Source organism: Electrophorus electricus, chromosome 18 (assembly GCF_013358815.1).
Source record: "Electrophorus electricus isolate fEleEle1 chromosome 18, fEleEle1.pri, whole genome shotgun sequence".
NCBI classification, from domain to species: domain Eukaryota; kingdom Metazoa; phylum Chordata; class Actinopteri; order Gymnotiformes; family Gymnotidae; genus Electrophorus; species Electrophorus electricus.
In genome coordinates this window covers 9,871,129-9,885,095 of record NC_049552.1, presented here as the reverse complement: position 1 = coordinate 9,885,095, position 13,967 = coordinate 9,871,129, and the positions used below count along the sequence as shown (strand labels likewise).

The following is a 13,967-nucleotide window of genomic DNA, read 5'->3' as shown; positions in this document are numbered from 1 at the left end:
AAACCTGCCAGTAAGAAAATGTTTTGATATCTGACAACTACTGTAGTGCAACAATTTGTATGATACATGTTTACATATTTAAATCAGATTGTGCAGAGATATTCCTTTTCTTTCTTTCTTTCTTTCTTTCTTTCTTTCTTTCTTTCTTTCTTTCTTTCTTTCTTTCTTTCTTTCTTTCTTTCTTTCTTTCTCATCCTTGATCTCATCAAGGAAAGTGTTACATTTGATCTATTTTTAGTTTCTTTCCCTATTTCTTCTTTCTATAACCGTAATGGTCTCCACAGACATCTGAAAATACTTCACAATGAGGGCAATCTACATCCACTTTTGATTATCTCTGTGTTAATGACACAGAGAGTCATTAATGTGTCTCTCTAGAGGGAAAAAAAAACGAACCAGAATGTTAGGGAAGCAATCATAGACCAGAAAGCAAAGAGACTTTCATTAATTTAATTTATTCTTTAAACATACAGTCTTAGGCAGGAATTGTAATAATGGGTAATGACTTGAGAGGTTTGGGAGTAAAGGAGCAGGGTTTTTTTCCCCATGGGGTGTAACACGGTCCCCCTGTACCTGGATTTGCCCCTGCTCCTTTAACCCACACAGTGGCACATAGTGTCAGCTCAGTTCTCAGGAACAGGGTAAATAAGCACAGTCTGAATATACACAGTGGGATAACCAGGTTAAAATCATACAGCCTATTAGGGGAATGACTTCAGCCTCTCTCAACAAGAGAGTCTGACCCAAAAGACTCTCATATTTATTGCTTCAGGACTTCTAATTCTGAAGCAGATTTGGTGGGCTGGAAGATAATGTAAAAGCATTTCCCAATGCACAATGATTCTTCATGTCCTCCAGGCAACCTTAAATAAAGTCAGACAAATGGAATTAAACACAACACAATTCAAAAGCATTATCGGAAATATAGTCACAAGAACCTTATAAAAGAGTAGACTATATCTGTTACATCATGTGAAATTCACTGTGTATGTTTGGAAGCAGGACAAGCAGGACAGAAAGCCTACAGTTGTACTCAGCTGTATTTATAATCCTGAGAAGGAACACCGAGTGACCACAGAGGTGGCGGCTAAGTGAAATGGAGAGCAGTGTGCGAGAAGGGATGAAAAGATGAAGGAGGGAAGAATGGGAGAGAACAAGAAATGTGGACATAAAGAAGCGTATACAGACGAAGGGCGAATAAATGACAAACCACGTCAGCACCTTCACCTCTGCAGCAAACATTGTGGGTGTGTAAGACTGAGGATTTATTATAGATTTATTAGAGTTTTATTATAGATTTATTATAGCTTTATTATAGCTTTATTATAACTTTATTATAGATTTATTATAACTTTGTTATAGATTTATAAAACTACCTTTAGATCTTATTCTCATGGTGCAGAGAAACACTGGTCAAAGCATTTAATGAAAAAAATTATGTAAACAACAATAATTATTCTACTACATTGTAGAGGATGCAAAGCAGTAGCTTATGTGTTGAACTGTTTTCTTCTTGCTATCAGCATTATTACTGAGCATGCTTTCATTACACTTGATATGTTGAGCAGAAGTGTCTAACCTCACACACCTGCCTCACATTTAAGACACATTTTCTAGTATCATGACACATTTGAATACTTTAATTAACAATATGAAGTGTTAGATTAGGCTTGACAAGCCAGACAGATATACCAGCAGCAGGGTTACACATGTTTTATGTAAAGAAATTAAGTTGAAAGAGAGAAAACCGATGTCACCATCAAAATTCTCGCAGCTTCAGAGAACTACTGGCAGAGGGCGCTTTCTGCTAAACAAACACGGATATAAGACACACACACACACACACGCACGCACGCACGCACACACACACACACACACACACACACACACATTTTGTGCCTGAAGGTTCTCATTTACTCAGGAGAATGTTATGAACACTGATATGACAGTGTCCAGTAGAAGGCACTTTCATTTTCTGTCTCAGACAAAAATGATGCATAGGGTGGTGAAGTGTATCACTGGGTCAAACCTTGCTGCCATTAAGAACATATACACTAAACTGTGTTTACAAAAGGCCTGCAGCATCAGGAAGGATCCCTCTCACCCCTCACATAGATAGTTGATGCCACTCCCATGGCAAGAGGCTATGGAGCATCCTGGCCAAGTCCTTCAGACTCGGGAACAATATCTTCCCACAGGCAGTCAGACTGCTTAAGGGATCTGGCTGATGGACTTTGTATATTCAAACTGAACTGCTACATCAGCTCTACCCTTCATTTTCATCTGTTGCATTATACTGTATGCACTCAGCCAGTTTACTTAACCTGTGAATCATTATATTCCACTCTATATGCACAGTCACTTTATCATCCTAATTGTGACATGAGGAGGCTAAGCAGGATGTGGGGATGAGTCGTGAGAGACAGAATGATACGTTTATTGAGACACAAAACAAAGACCACATAGCACACCGGTTAGCAGTAGATCAAACAACGACAAGGCAGGATTGTTACCACAAGACCTCATATACACGTGTGGTAATGACAGTACAAGGTATAGGTGTGTGTGTGTGGGGGGGTGCGCATACACAGGGCGGCGTCTAGGAAGAGGGGGCCGTACTGTGGCACTAATAAACTATTATCACTTTATCAGTGTACTAATAAGTCATCAGTGCACTAATAATAATGCACACATGCATTGTATTGTCAAGCTGGTGTGTACACTCCCTACCACTTTTTTGCCCAATGCCTAGTTTCTACTGTCCTGGGTTTCAGTAGTGTTTATTGTACAGAGGATGGATTGTAATGTTTGTATGCCTGTATTTATTATATATTGTCTGTTTGGTCTGTTATCTGCTACATTATGTAAAAGGTAGCACTGTGTCCTGTGTCTGTGAGTTTCTTGATTTTATCTGTGATGAAAAGAAATGACAATAATGCTGACTTTGAGAAGGGCTGATCATATGAGAGAACGTGTGGAGATGAAGGTGCACATGAATGATGATGTGTATGTGTTCTTGTGCGTGTGTGCCCATGAGTGGGTGCGCGCTGATTTTGCCAAGTTGCAACTGGTCTGAGGGTAACAACTTTGATGAAACCCCATGGCCAACAAAACACACAAGTACTTAAAAGCACATAATGCCTATGACATCATCAATATGAGCCTATTTTCAGGAAAAACATTTGAATGAGCTAAGATAACGAACATGCCATAGTTTCTAATCTTCAGGTAAGTACAATTTTATCAAATTCTTGATTATTTCCTTATACTAAATTATCAGAGATAGATATATGCAGCTTTTTTCATACATTAGTACAACTCAAAGGAATGGTAGTGTTAAGCTAAATTTGTAGCTGGCTTGTATAGTTGGCCTACCTAGAACAGCCAATAGCATGCTCCACAGTGCATAGCAATGTAGGATTATTTGTTAATTATTTGCATTTATCTGTATTGCATGAGATCTAATTTTGTAATTTGGGCAGTTTTTTTTTTTGTTTGTTTGTTTTTTGCACATTACCCTCATTGTTTCCTTTAAGACATGTTGCACTTGTGTAGACAGTGCTAAGCTAAGTATACAATTAGGCTATGATAATGCATCTTTTCATAAAAAGTATAATGTCATCATCTTCATATATTCTCATGGTGTGTGCTGTCAGGAGTCCATCATCATCATCACCTGTGGTGTTCTGAGTCCAACATCTTTATTCATGTAGTCCTGAGTCCAATATTATCATTGTTATCATTGCCATTTGTGATAAGTCCAACACCATTATGGATGTGGTCCTCAGTCCTTCATCAGTTTCATTATGTGCGTTGGCCCGAGTCAGTCATCATCATCATCATGCTGTATAAAAAAATCTAGTACTTCACAGGCAATGAGACAGTATCTAGGATAGTAATGAAAACAGAAACTCTTTATTGAATGCCATTAAAAGTATTACAATGAAGTACTTGTGTTTGGAAAAACAACTGAACAGCTTAACCCTGATGCCTTATTATTTTTATCCATGTTACTGTGCCATAGAAAGGAGCTAAGCTCCAATCATTACTTTTCTTATTTTTATGTTGCTGCATCCCCAGCTTCAGAACTACTTAGGAAAATGCACCATTGTTTTACTGCACACTGTTATCTTCATCCCAAGATCTTCCCCACCTGCACCCCTGGCTAACAGAAGCACTTCACTGCTACAGGAGAAAAAAGGAATGCATAGAGGCAGTGGAGGAAAACTCACCTAGATTCAGATCTCAGCTCATACCAGTGTATCCTTTCTCATTGGAAGTAACATCTGCAAAGTCATCCAACTACAATGGAAAATTCGAATCATCAGCATCTGATCTACACAAGCTATTCAGTATGTTTTCTTCACTCCTTAACCCTCCCCCTTCTCCTTCATCTCTTACTCCTGAACATTTAATCACCTTCTTTGAGGAGAAGATTGCAACAATCCGCCAGTCCTTTTCCTCTGTTCCCACTCTTCCATCCAGGGTTCATTCCCCAACATCCAACTCTCTGACTTCTTTTTCTCCTCTCTCCTCAGATGAAATTCTCCTGAATCCAACAATCTGACTACATGTCCGCTGGATCCCATTCCTTCCACTTTGTTCCAGACAATTTCGAGAGATCTGCTTCCTTTTATCTCTGTGATCATCAACAACTCCTTATCCTCTAGATATGTACCAATATCATTCAAAACTGCCAGGGTGGCACCAATCTTAAAGAAGGCCAAATTTGACCTGTCCAACTAGACAGGTCCAACATAACCAATTACAGACCGGTATCACTTCTGTCTTTCTTCTCATCCTACTACAGAGGAAAATTCAAATCATCAGCATCTGATCCACACAAACTCATCACTATTTTTTCTTCACTCATTAACCTTCCCCCTTCTCCTTCATCTCTTACTCCTGAAGATTTCTTCACCTTCTTTGGGGAGAAGGTTGCAGCAATCCACCAGTCCTTTTCCTCTGTTCCCACTCTTCCAACCAGTGTGCATTCCCCAACATCCATCTCTCTGACTTCTTTTTCTCCTCTCTCCTCTGACGAAATTATTCAACTCCTGACTTCCATCAACCCATCTACTTGTCTGCTGGAGCCAAATCCTTCCATTCTGTACCAGACAAGCTTAAGAGATCTCTGTCATCATCAACAACTCCTTACCTTCTGGATATGTGCCAACTGCATTCAAAATCACCAGGGTGGTACCAATCCTCAAGAAGCCACACTTGATAGCTCCAACATTACCAAGTACACACCGGTATCACTTCTCTCTTTCTTCTCAAAATCCCTCAAATGAGCAGCTTACAATCAATTGTCTCTTTTCTACACCCAGAACCAGCTGCATGATCCCAGTGAATCTGGCTACAAACCAACACATTCTACAGATGGAGAAACCTCATGCTGCTAAAGCTGCCAAATTGTCATTTGTTTTATTCTTCTAGACCTTTTGGCAATCTTCGGTTTGGAGTGACTGGCTCTGCATGGCGATGGTTTCAGTCCTACCTGTAGGAACAGTTCTATCAGGTGACATGGAGAAGATCCATATCCAAACCATGTAGACTCTCCACTGGTGTTCCACAGGACTCAGTATTAGACCCCCTTCTCTTCTCTTTGTATACTCGTTCTCTTGGTGAACTCCTACCACTGCTATGCCGATGACACTCAATTATTTCTTTCTTTTCTTCATGCTGCCAAAGCTGCAAACTGTCATCTGTCTTGATTCTTCTGGACCTTTCGGCAGCCTTTGACAAAATAAACCAGAACATTCTCCTCTCTATTCTCTCCAGCTTTGGTGTGACTGGCTCTGCATAAAAATGGTTTCCGTGCTATCTGGAGGGATGGTCCTATCAGGTAACATGGAGAGGATCCACATCCAATCCATGTAGACTTTGCACCAGTGTCCTCCAGAGCTCGGTATTAGGCCCTCTTCTCTTCTTTTTGTATCTTCATTCTCTTAGTGATGTAATATCTTCTCACAGCTTTTCCTACCACTGCTATGCAGGCAACACCCAATTAATGCTTTCTTTCCCACCCTCAGACATGGAGGTTTCCAGATATATCTCATCATGCTTGACTGACATTACATCATAGGTGACAGCGCACCACTTGAAGCTCAACCCCAGTAAAACCAGGCTTCTGTACATCCCAGGAACTCCCAACTCTTACCATGACCTCACAGTTTCCTTCAAGAACTCCCTGGTACCACTATCTGAAGCTGCTCATAGCCTGGGCATAAATTTGGGCAACAAATTCTCGTTCTCAACTCAAATCTGACCCAGTCTTGCAGATTTCTGCTTTGTAACATATGAAGGATTTGAACCTTTCTCGTAGCTGCCGGCATCAGATTTAAAATCTTGTTGCTTGACTACAAAGCCAAAAATGAAACAGGACCTCCATACATCATATCGCTAGTCAAAGCAAAGTCAAGTCAAATTTATTTATATAGTGCTTTTTACAACAGATGTTGTCACAAAGCAGCTTTACAAAAGTCCGACTCCAAGCCCCTAATGAGCAAGCCAAGGGTGACAGTGGCAAGAAAAAACTCACTAGACCATGAAGAAGAAACCTTGAGAGGAATTAAGACTCATCCTCCACTGGCCAACAATGGTCACCACAATAGTAACAATATTACTAGCATTAAGTAGCTAAGATGTGTAATGATGTGTTCAAATTTTCTAGTTCCAGTAATAACTCTGGCTGCTTTTGAACTAGGTGGAGCTTGTTTAGAAGTGCTTCATGGTACAACCAGATAGTAAGGCATTACAGTAGTCCAATCTTGAAGTGATAAATGCATGGACTAGCTTTTCTGCATCATATGATGAGTGTATGCTCCTTATCTTTGAAATGTTCCTGAGGTGGAGGAAGGCAGTCCTAGACATATCATTTACATGAGCTTCGAATGAGACACTGAGAACCATAATAACTCCAAGATCTTTAACTGTTAGACAAGATGTGATTGGGAGACCATTGAGGTTCATTGAGTAATTAGAGATTGAGGACCTACTTGTCTCTCGGCCTAATAGAAGCCTGACCTGTACCTTAAGTATGGCTCATCTTAAAACACGGCTTCAGGTCTCATGGAAGAAAAGAATCAAGCATTCTCTGCATTCTCTGACCTGGCTCCCAGATGGTGGAAGGAACTTCTGCTGGCTGTGCGGATAGGAGAAACCCTTGCAGTCGTCAAACACAGACTGAAGACCCACCTATTTGTGGAATATTTTAATGACTACTGATCCTGCACTTATGCTGAGTAACTGAAACTCTAGTACTTATTGTAGGGTATTGTTTATTGCACTTATTGTTGTCTATTATAGAGCTTATGTGTTTTGCACTTCTCAGCATCAGAATTGATCCCTATATTTCAACAGCATTCTAGTTCAATGGTATTTTGAACTCTAACCTATTATACTGACTAGGATACATTCTGTGAGTAAATGACAAAGCACTTTTGTAAATCACTCTAGATAAGAGCGTCTGCCAAATGTCATAAATGTAAATGCAAATACCTCTGTAGCCACTCTGGAACATGTAAAACCTCAAAGCAAGGGTGCAAAGCCTTCCACCCATCCACCACTTTAATTCAGCCTTCAGGTGATCTTAGTCTTTAAGGCAAAATAACCACAAACCTGAACCATGGGCAGTGGTAGCTCAGTGGTACTTCATTTGTAATCGGAAACCGTCAGTTAAATGCTGTAAAAGTAAACAATATGCACTGCAAGCCACTTTATTAGAAACCTCTATTTTGTACCAGCTTTTACTAGCAACTTATACAATTAAATTACTAAGTGAATTTTATGCATCTCAAATGAGAAACTGTAGCCCATCTATTGGTACTGACTAGGATACATTCTGTGAGTAAATGACAAAGTACTTTTGTAAGTCGCTCTAGATAAGAGCGTCTGCCAAATGCCTTAAATTTGCATGTAAATGCAAATACCTCTGCAGCCACTATTTAACATGTAAAACCTCAAATCTACAAGGAACAAGGACATAAAGCCTATGTGTCATTTAAAATAAAAACTGAATGGGTCAACTATACTGCAGTAATACAAAGAACATTTAATGTGCACCCAGACCACAGCGCAAATGACCAATCAGGGGGACACTGACAAAGTATTAGGCCTGAGCTAGTTAAACAAATTGAACACTTTTTTTTTTTACAATTGGGTGTAAAACCAGATACCATTCTGATCAAAGCTAATGAATAGGCTAAGAGTAAAGGATTCGTGACTTGAACAGCCATGCCTATTTTTGTTACATCAATGGACACTGACAACATACGAACATGTGTGATGCCCAGATACCTTTTACACAACAATAATGCCCAAAGCACATCAAAACCGAGAAGCGGTTGCCAGCTGTGAACAGTGTATTCTTGGCCAGTAACCTCGGGCCCCTGGGATGGACACACACACAGCGTACTCTTATCCAGAAACCTCAGCCCCCTGGGACACACACACAGCGTACTCTCAACCAGAAACCTCCGGGCCATGAGGAACTGAATCAGGTGCAGGGAGTGGAGAGAGGACAACATTCACAACAGAGCACCAACCACAACTGGGCATGCAGATGCACAATCATTCACACACAAGGACACCTTTATTAGACATGCAGACACACAATCATTCACACACAAGGCCACCTTTATTAGACATGCAGACACACAATCATTCCTATACACAGACACCAGGACAATTTATTAGGCTAGCCAATCAACCTAACCTACATGTTTTTGGACTGTGGCAAGAAACCAGAGACCCAAGAGGAAACCCATGCAGACCTAGGAAAAACGTGGAAATGCCACCCGGATCAGGACATGAACCCAAGACCTTAGTAGTGAGAAGCAAACATGCTAACAACCTAGCCACCGTGCTGCCCAGTAACAATTGCCCAGTAACAATCGCCATGGAATTAATTAGTGAACAAAAAGTGTTAAACAATCCAGAATATGTGTAATTGTAATGACGAGCCGTAAGGAGGTGGATGCATGTATGGAGAAGAGCGAGATTTATTAAGGGCAATTCCAGAGTCGTAGTCCAATATGGAGATACATTACAAACAAACAAAAACATGAAGGCAAACAAGGGAAACAGGCTATAACATAAGCTAGGAAACACAAAGGCTAGGATAACAAAAACAGGCTAACAAACGAAGGCTTTGAAACAGACGGGCTTTCAATCATCCACCAAACACATAAATGCAACCATTCAAATACATTAAACTAAACACAATGAACCAAACAAACAATGAAGAGCAAAAACACAGGGCACATGGCAGGGTTTAACTATATTACTTAAGACTAGAAATGACAGACAGGTGTGGAAAATCAAACGACAGGCTGAGAAAACAAAACTACGGAATGGAACTAAAATACACAAGACAGGAAAAACATGGAACATGGAATCTGGGAAGGACTAATTGTGACATTAATACTGTACATACTTCAAAGTAGCCACTTTTTGATTTAATGACAGCTTTGCACACTCTTGGCATTCTCTCAGATTCATGAGGTAGTCACCTGGAATGGTTTTCAATGAACATGTTTGCCTTGTTAAGAGTTAATTTGTAGAATTTCTTGCCTTTATTATGCGTTTGAGACCATCAGTGTTGTTGAGCAGAGGCAGAGTTCATACACAGTGTATGTAGTGAATAGCCCTCTATGACTACTGGTCTAATCCATATTATGGCAAGTACTACTCAACTAAGTAAAGTGAAGTGACAATCCATCATTAATTTAAGACATGAAGGTCAGGTCATCTGACCATTTCAAAAACCCAGTCTATCCCCAAGGGCAGTCACGAAAACCTGGGTCTGCCCCAGGAAAGGAAAACCAAGAGTCACCTCTGCTGTTAGTTACCAGCTTCAGAAACCACAAATTAACAGCACCTCAGATTAGAGCCCACATTCATGCTTCACAGAGTTCAAGTAGCAAGTCTGTGGGGCAGGTAGAAATTGTAGGGAGAGATTGTAGGGCTTTGAGCATTCCAAGTCAAGAAGGAGGGGTTAGGCTGGTAATCATGGTAGGGTCGGCCCAAAGTCGAAAATGAAAGGCAAAGTCCAAAAGGCGTCCAGGGGTCAGGGAAGAGACGAGGTCTGTAACACAGGTAGAATTCGGCAACCAGGAAAACACACACACGCACATATATGGAAGGCTTGGTCGTCAACATGAGAATGGCAATACATTGAAAAGAGTGAGCGAGAGAGGGTAGTAAGGGAGAGAATAGTCATCAGATGTGTTGAATTAGTACTCTGGCGAACCAGATCAGAGATGTCGGTGGGATGAGGTAGTCATGGCAGTGCTGGGATGAGAATTGTTCCAGGAATCTGTGACATCCAGTGACTAAAGACAGCAGTGTTAATACCTGCTCCATGCCACCGGTTCCAGTTGGATCTAAAACTTTACATAATGACATGACAACCTCAGCCACTCCACCTTTATGGTGTATTACCTCGATTAGTCTGAGTTCTGCTTATCTGCAACCACTGAGTTTCAACATTTTCAGCTACTCTTAATTTACAACCTCTAAGGCACCTAAGGCTGACAATACAAAATAAGTGGGCTGCAAAGCAGCGGAAAGCAAAACAACAAAAGTAGAGAACAGTGTAGTAAAAGACTTGAACAGGAATGAGTACCAAAGGCAATGTGCAGTACTGACGGTAAGTACCTGTGGGCTTATTTAGGGGGAAACAAAAGTGGGCGAAATGAGGAACAGGTGTGCGCTGACTAATAGGTAGGAGGTTGGGACCCTGGCAGGTGTGGTGTGTGTGTGTGAATGAATGAGTGGGCTTGTCCCTCCTGCTGGATGGTAATAGTAATAAATTGTGGTGCTGCAGTAACTTGTAGGAGCTTTAGGTAAGGGATCCCACCTTCTGATGGTCTTGTGTCATGGCCACTAGCAATGGGGTGGGACACTTGGTTATTACAGGTCACTGGCTGTCTCTTTCCAGTGATCTATCCCAGTTTCCTGACCCTGCTTGCATTAGACATCCCACAGTTTTGTGTCCAGGTTTGCCCACAAAGAAATCAGTGTACACATTTATATTTTGACTTTGGAATACACTCATGACATTTTCCTCCTGAGCTAAACTAATAGTCACTGGTCTCTGGCTCACTGTGGAGTTCAAGTGTTTCAGTCTTTCTGCTTCCTCTGTAGCAGATTTGGTTATCTATTCTAAGATAAAACCATCTGTCACATTAGCAAAGTAGGATTTTGTGTCGCACCAAATGTTATTATTTTTCTCATGCAGACCCTGATACAGTGTATGAAGAAACACTATTTGGACTCACCATCTGTCATAATGGAACTTAGAGCTACACTGTGGGGTGAATAGGGTGAAGAATAGGGTACAGTTAATCTTATCAACTATTAAAACAGACTTGATCATTTCCAGTTCTGTCAATCCATCCCAGAGACCCTCATCTATCTATTTCCAAAAGCTACTGTAAGTGATTTCAGACCCTGATTCTGATATCTGTCCCCCTTTGATTTTAAACTTTCTGCAAAGCAGAAAACTTGCCACCTCTGTAAGGCTTAATACCGGATTGGACCTTATTAATTATGTACTTCTGGTACCCACAGGTACCAAGCCTCCTACAGCTAGTGTGTATTTGTTAGTGTCTCAGTCCTTATAAGCTGGAGTGCTGATTATGGCAGGGGTGCCAGCATCTGTGGTTGCTGTTGGAGGATCTGATGGGATGTCATCACATCACATAGGAAATGCAATTGACCATGCAGTTTCATACCCTTGAAGTGATGTTGTGTCTTCTCTTGATGCGGTGGTCATGTCGTTAGTAGTTATGAGTTCACTGACCATAACACACTGGAGGAGCAAGCAGGACAGGCTCTCAGTGTCCAGACCCTGCAGCTTCACAGAGTTCTGGTTCACTGAGTGTATGCATGTCTGGGACCTCTTCTGCTTGGCTGCACCAAGGGTCTCAAGTTCAATGTAGACAATCTTTTCTGAATTTCACAGTTAAGCATCTGGTGTGGTCTAAATATTGCTTAAAATATCTGAAGCCTTGTCTCACCAGATGACTCAGTTACAATAGCCCACACTGAAGTGTAAACACCAGGATAAACTGAGTGTAGTGACAACAGTCTCAGACAAGCTGTTGTTGCCAGCCTTAGGCCTAGGGGAACCTTGGCCAGGCACAATGTGACATTACAACAGCTGACGGGAGTAAGATGGCAGGGAGATGGACTCTCTCTTTCTAATGACAAAGGAAAAAAACACAGCATTCTAGTTGTCATTAGCCAGTGCTTTAAGGTGTATTTTGACCATTCTCCTGCACTTATTACTATAGTACAATGTTTTCCTCTTTACTCCAAATATTATATTAGCAGGAAGTATGTGATTATCTACATACGCCTGCTTTCGTTCCACATTTATTGGGCACTGCAGAGTGCTTACAGGTTACTCTTTACATTTTTCCAGAAAACAAGACCAAATCAAAATGGCTCAAATTTCTTTCTGGGGCTGAAGTGACACAAGAGTTTGTAGCAGGCATTTTACTTCAAATTAATTTGAAAATTTGGCTCAAAACAATTCCAAATTTGCTAGCTGACTAATACTCTCTGAACATTTACAATGTAGATGATAAGTTGGTAAGTCTTTATCTTTAATTAACAGTAATTAACATGATCACAGTTTAACATGATCAATATGCAATAAAGGCACAGATGATACTGCTCTAAATACGTTCTTAAGATATGAACTGTAGCATCCTATGATTTAACCAGAGAATTTGATTAGGCTCTATTTAAACACAACACAGAGAGTCTGCTGTTGACCTAGACCCTAACAGCCTTTGTAACGGTAAGCGGTAAGGAGGTGGACGCATGTGCAGAGAGGAGCGAGATTTATTATGGGCAAATGAAAAATTCAAAAATATTTTTACAAATATTTTTTGAAAGATTAAAAAAAATAACTGCGCAGGGCCTTTTATATACGTGACAATTGGCAGCTGCAGGATATGCGTTTCCACATTAGTTACATTTAGGGATATAATAATACTAACAATATACATCATAATAACATAATGATACATTATACAGCGACAGGGGAAAATATTTTTTTAAAGATCTGACTTTTCATGACTGACTCATTTCCTGCAATGAACAAATACAAATAACATTCCCGACAATGCCAAACAGATTGTGTATATATATGCACAAGTCTCTTATTCATACCAAAGGTGTGATTTTAGGTTTTTTGTTTATAGGTGTTCAAATTTTGCAGTTATTGCTCTGGTTCAATTTTGAAAGCATTCTCCAATATGGTGTACATGTGTACACATGTGTTTGCATAAAATTCTTTAATTAATAGTTCTTGGCTATCAGTTTAATTTTCAGGAAGTCCAGAAAAAAGATCGTCTCATATGTCACAGATCTTTCTCCTCATTCAGTATTCTGCGCATTTCTATTGATATATGCTAGTACACTGACCTGCATTTCAGTGGTGTTTAAGTTGTCCATGTCCATGAAGGAATCCCTTTTCTTCTGCTTTGCTGATGTCACACCCCAGCTAGTACCCATCAAGCTACAACTTGCACATGCATACAAAGTCAGTTTCCCAAGCCTACTGCCACTGGGTCTGTGGCCCACAGTCAGAGTTTTCTGGTAATCTGAGGTGTTGATGCTGTCGTCTGTCCACTTCGTGCATTCACTTTAGATTGTGATCATGTGGCTGGAAGCAATGTCTCAAAAAGCCCGCGGGACCCTCTGGCCCTCCCTTTTAATTAAGCCTCTACAAATAGATCTGCCAGAGCTGTGTGCTCATCACTGGTACATATCTACCATTTATAGACAATTCATCTTTACAGATCCAAATACATCTTTTTGTTTTATCTGGATGTTATTACAGAGATGATGCTAAGACTGGATTAGACCTGTTCATGATGAAGATTCTGGAATGACACCAGAAAATGTCCCAATGCTGCCAGTAGATGTTGCCATATTCATTCACCCAT

The 13,967-nt window shown here is 40.5% G+C and overlaps 1 long non-coding RNA gene across 1 annotated transcript; it reads right to left on the bottom strand.

The window, feature by feature from the left end:
* Positions 1-561: 561 nt before the first annotated feature.
* Positions 562-13,621, bottom strand: LOC118242945. The gene is made up of 3 exons (XR_004777113.1): positions 13,444-13,621; positions 11,742-11,818; positions 562-863 (listed from the first exon to the last, which is right to left on the bottom strand). It is a non-coding gene; the product is annotated as an uncharacterized LOC118242945 (long non-coding RNA).
* Between the last annotated feature and the right edge of the window lie 346 nt (positions 13,622-13,967).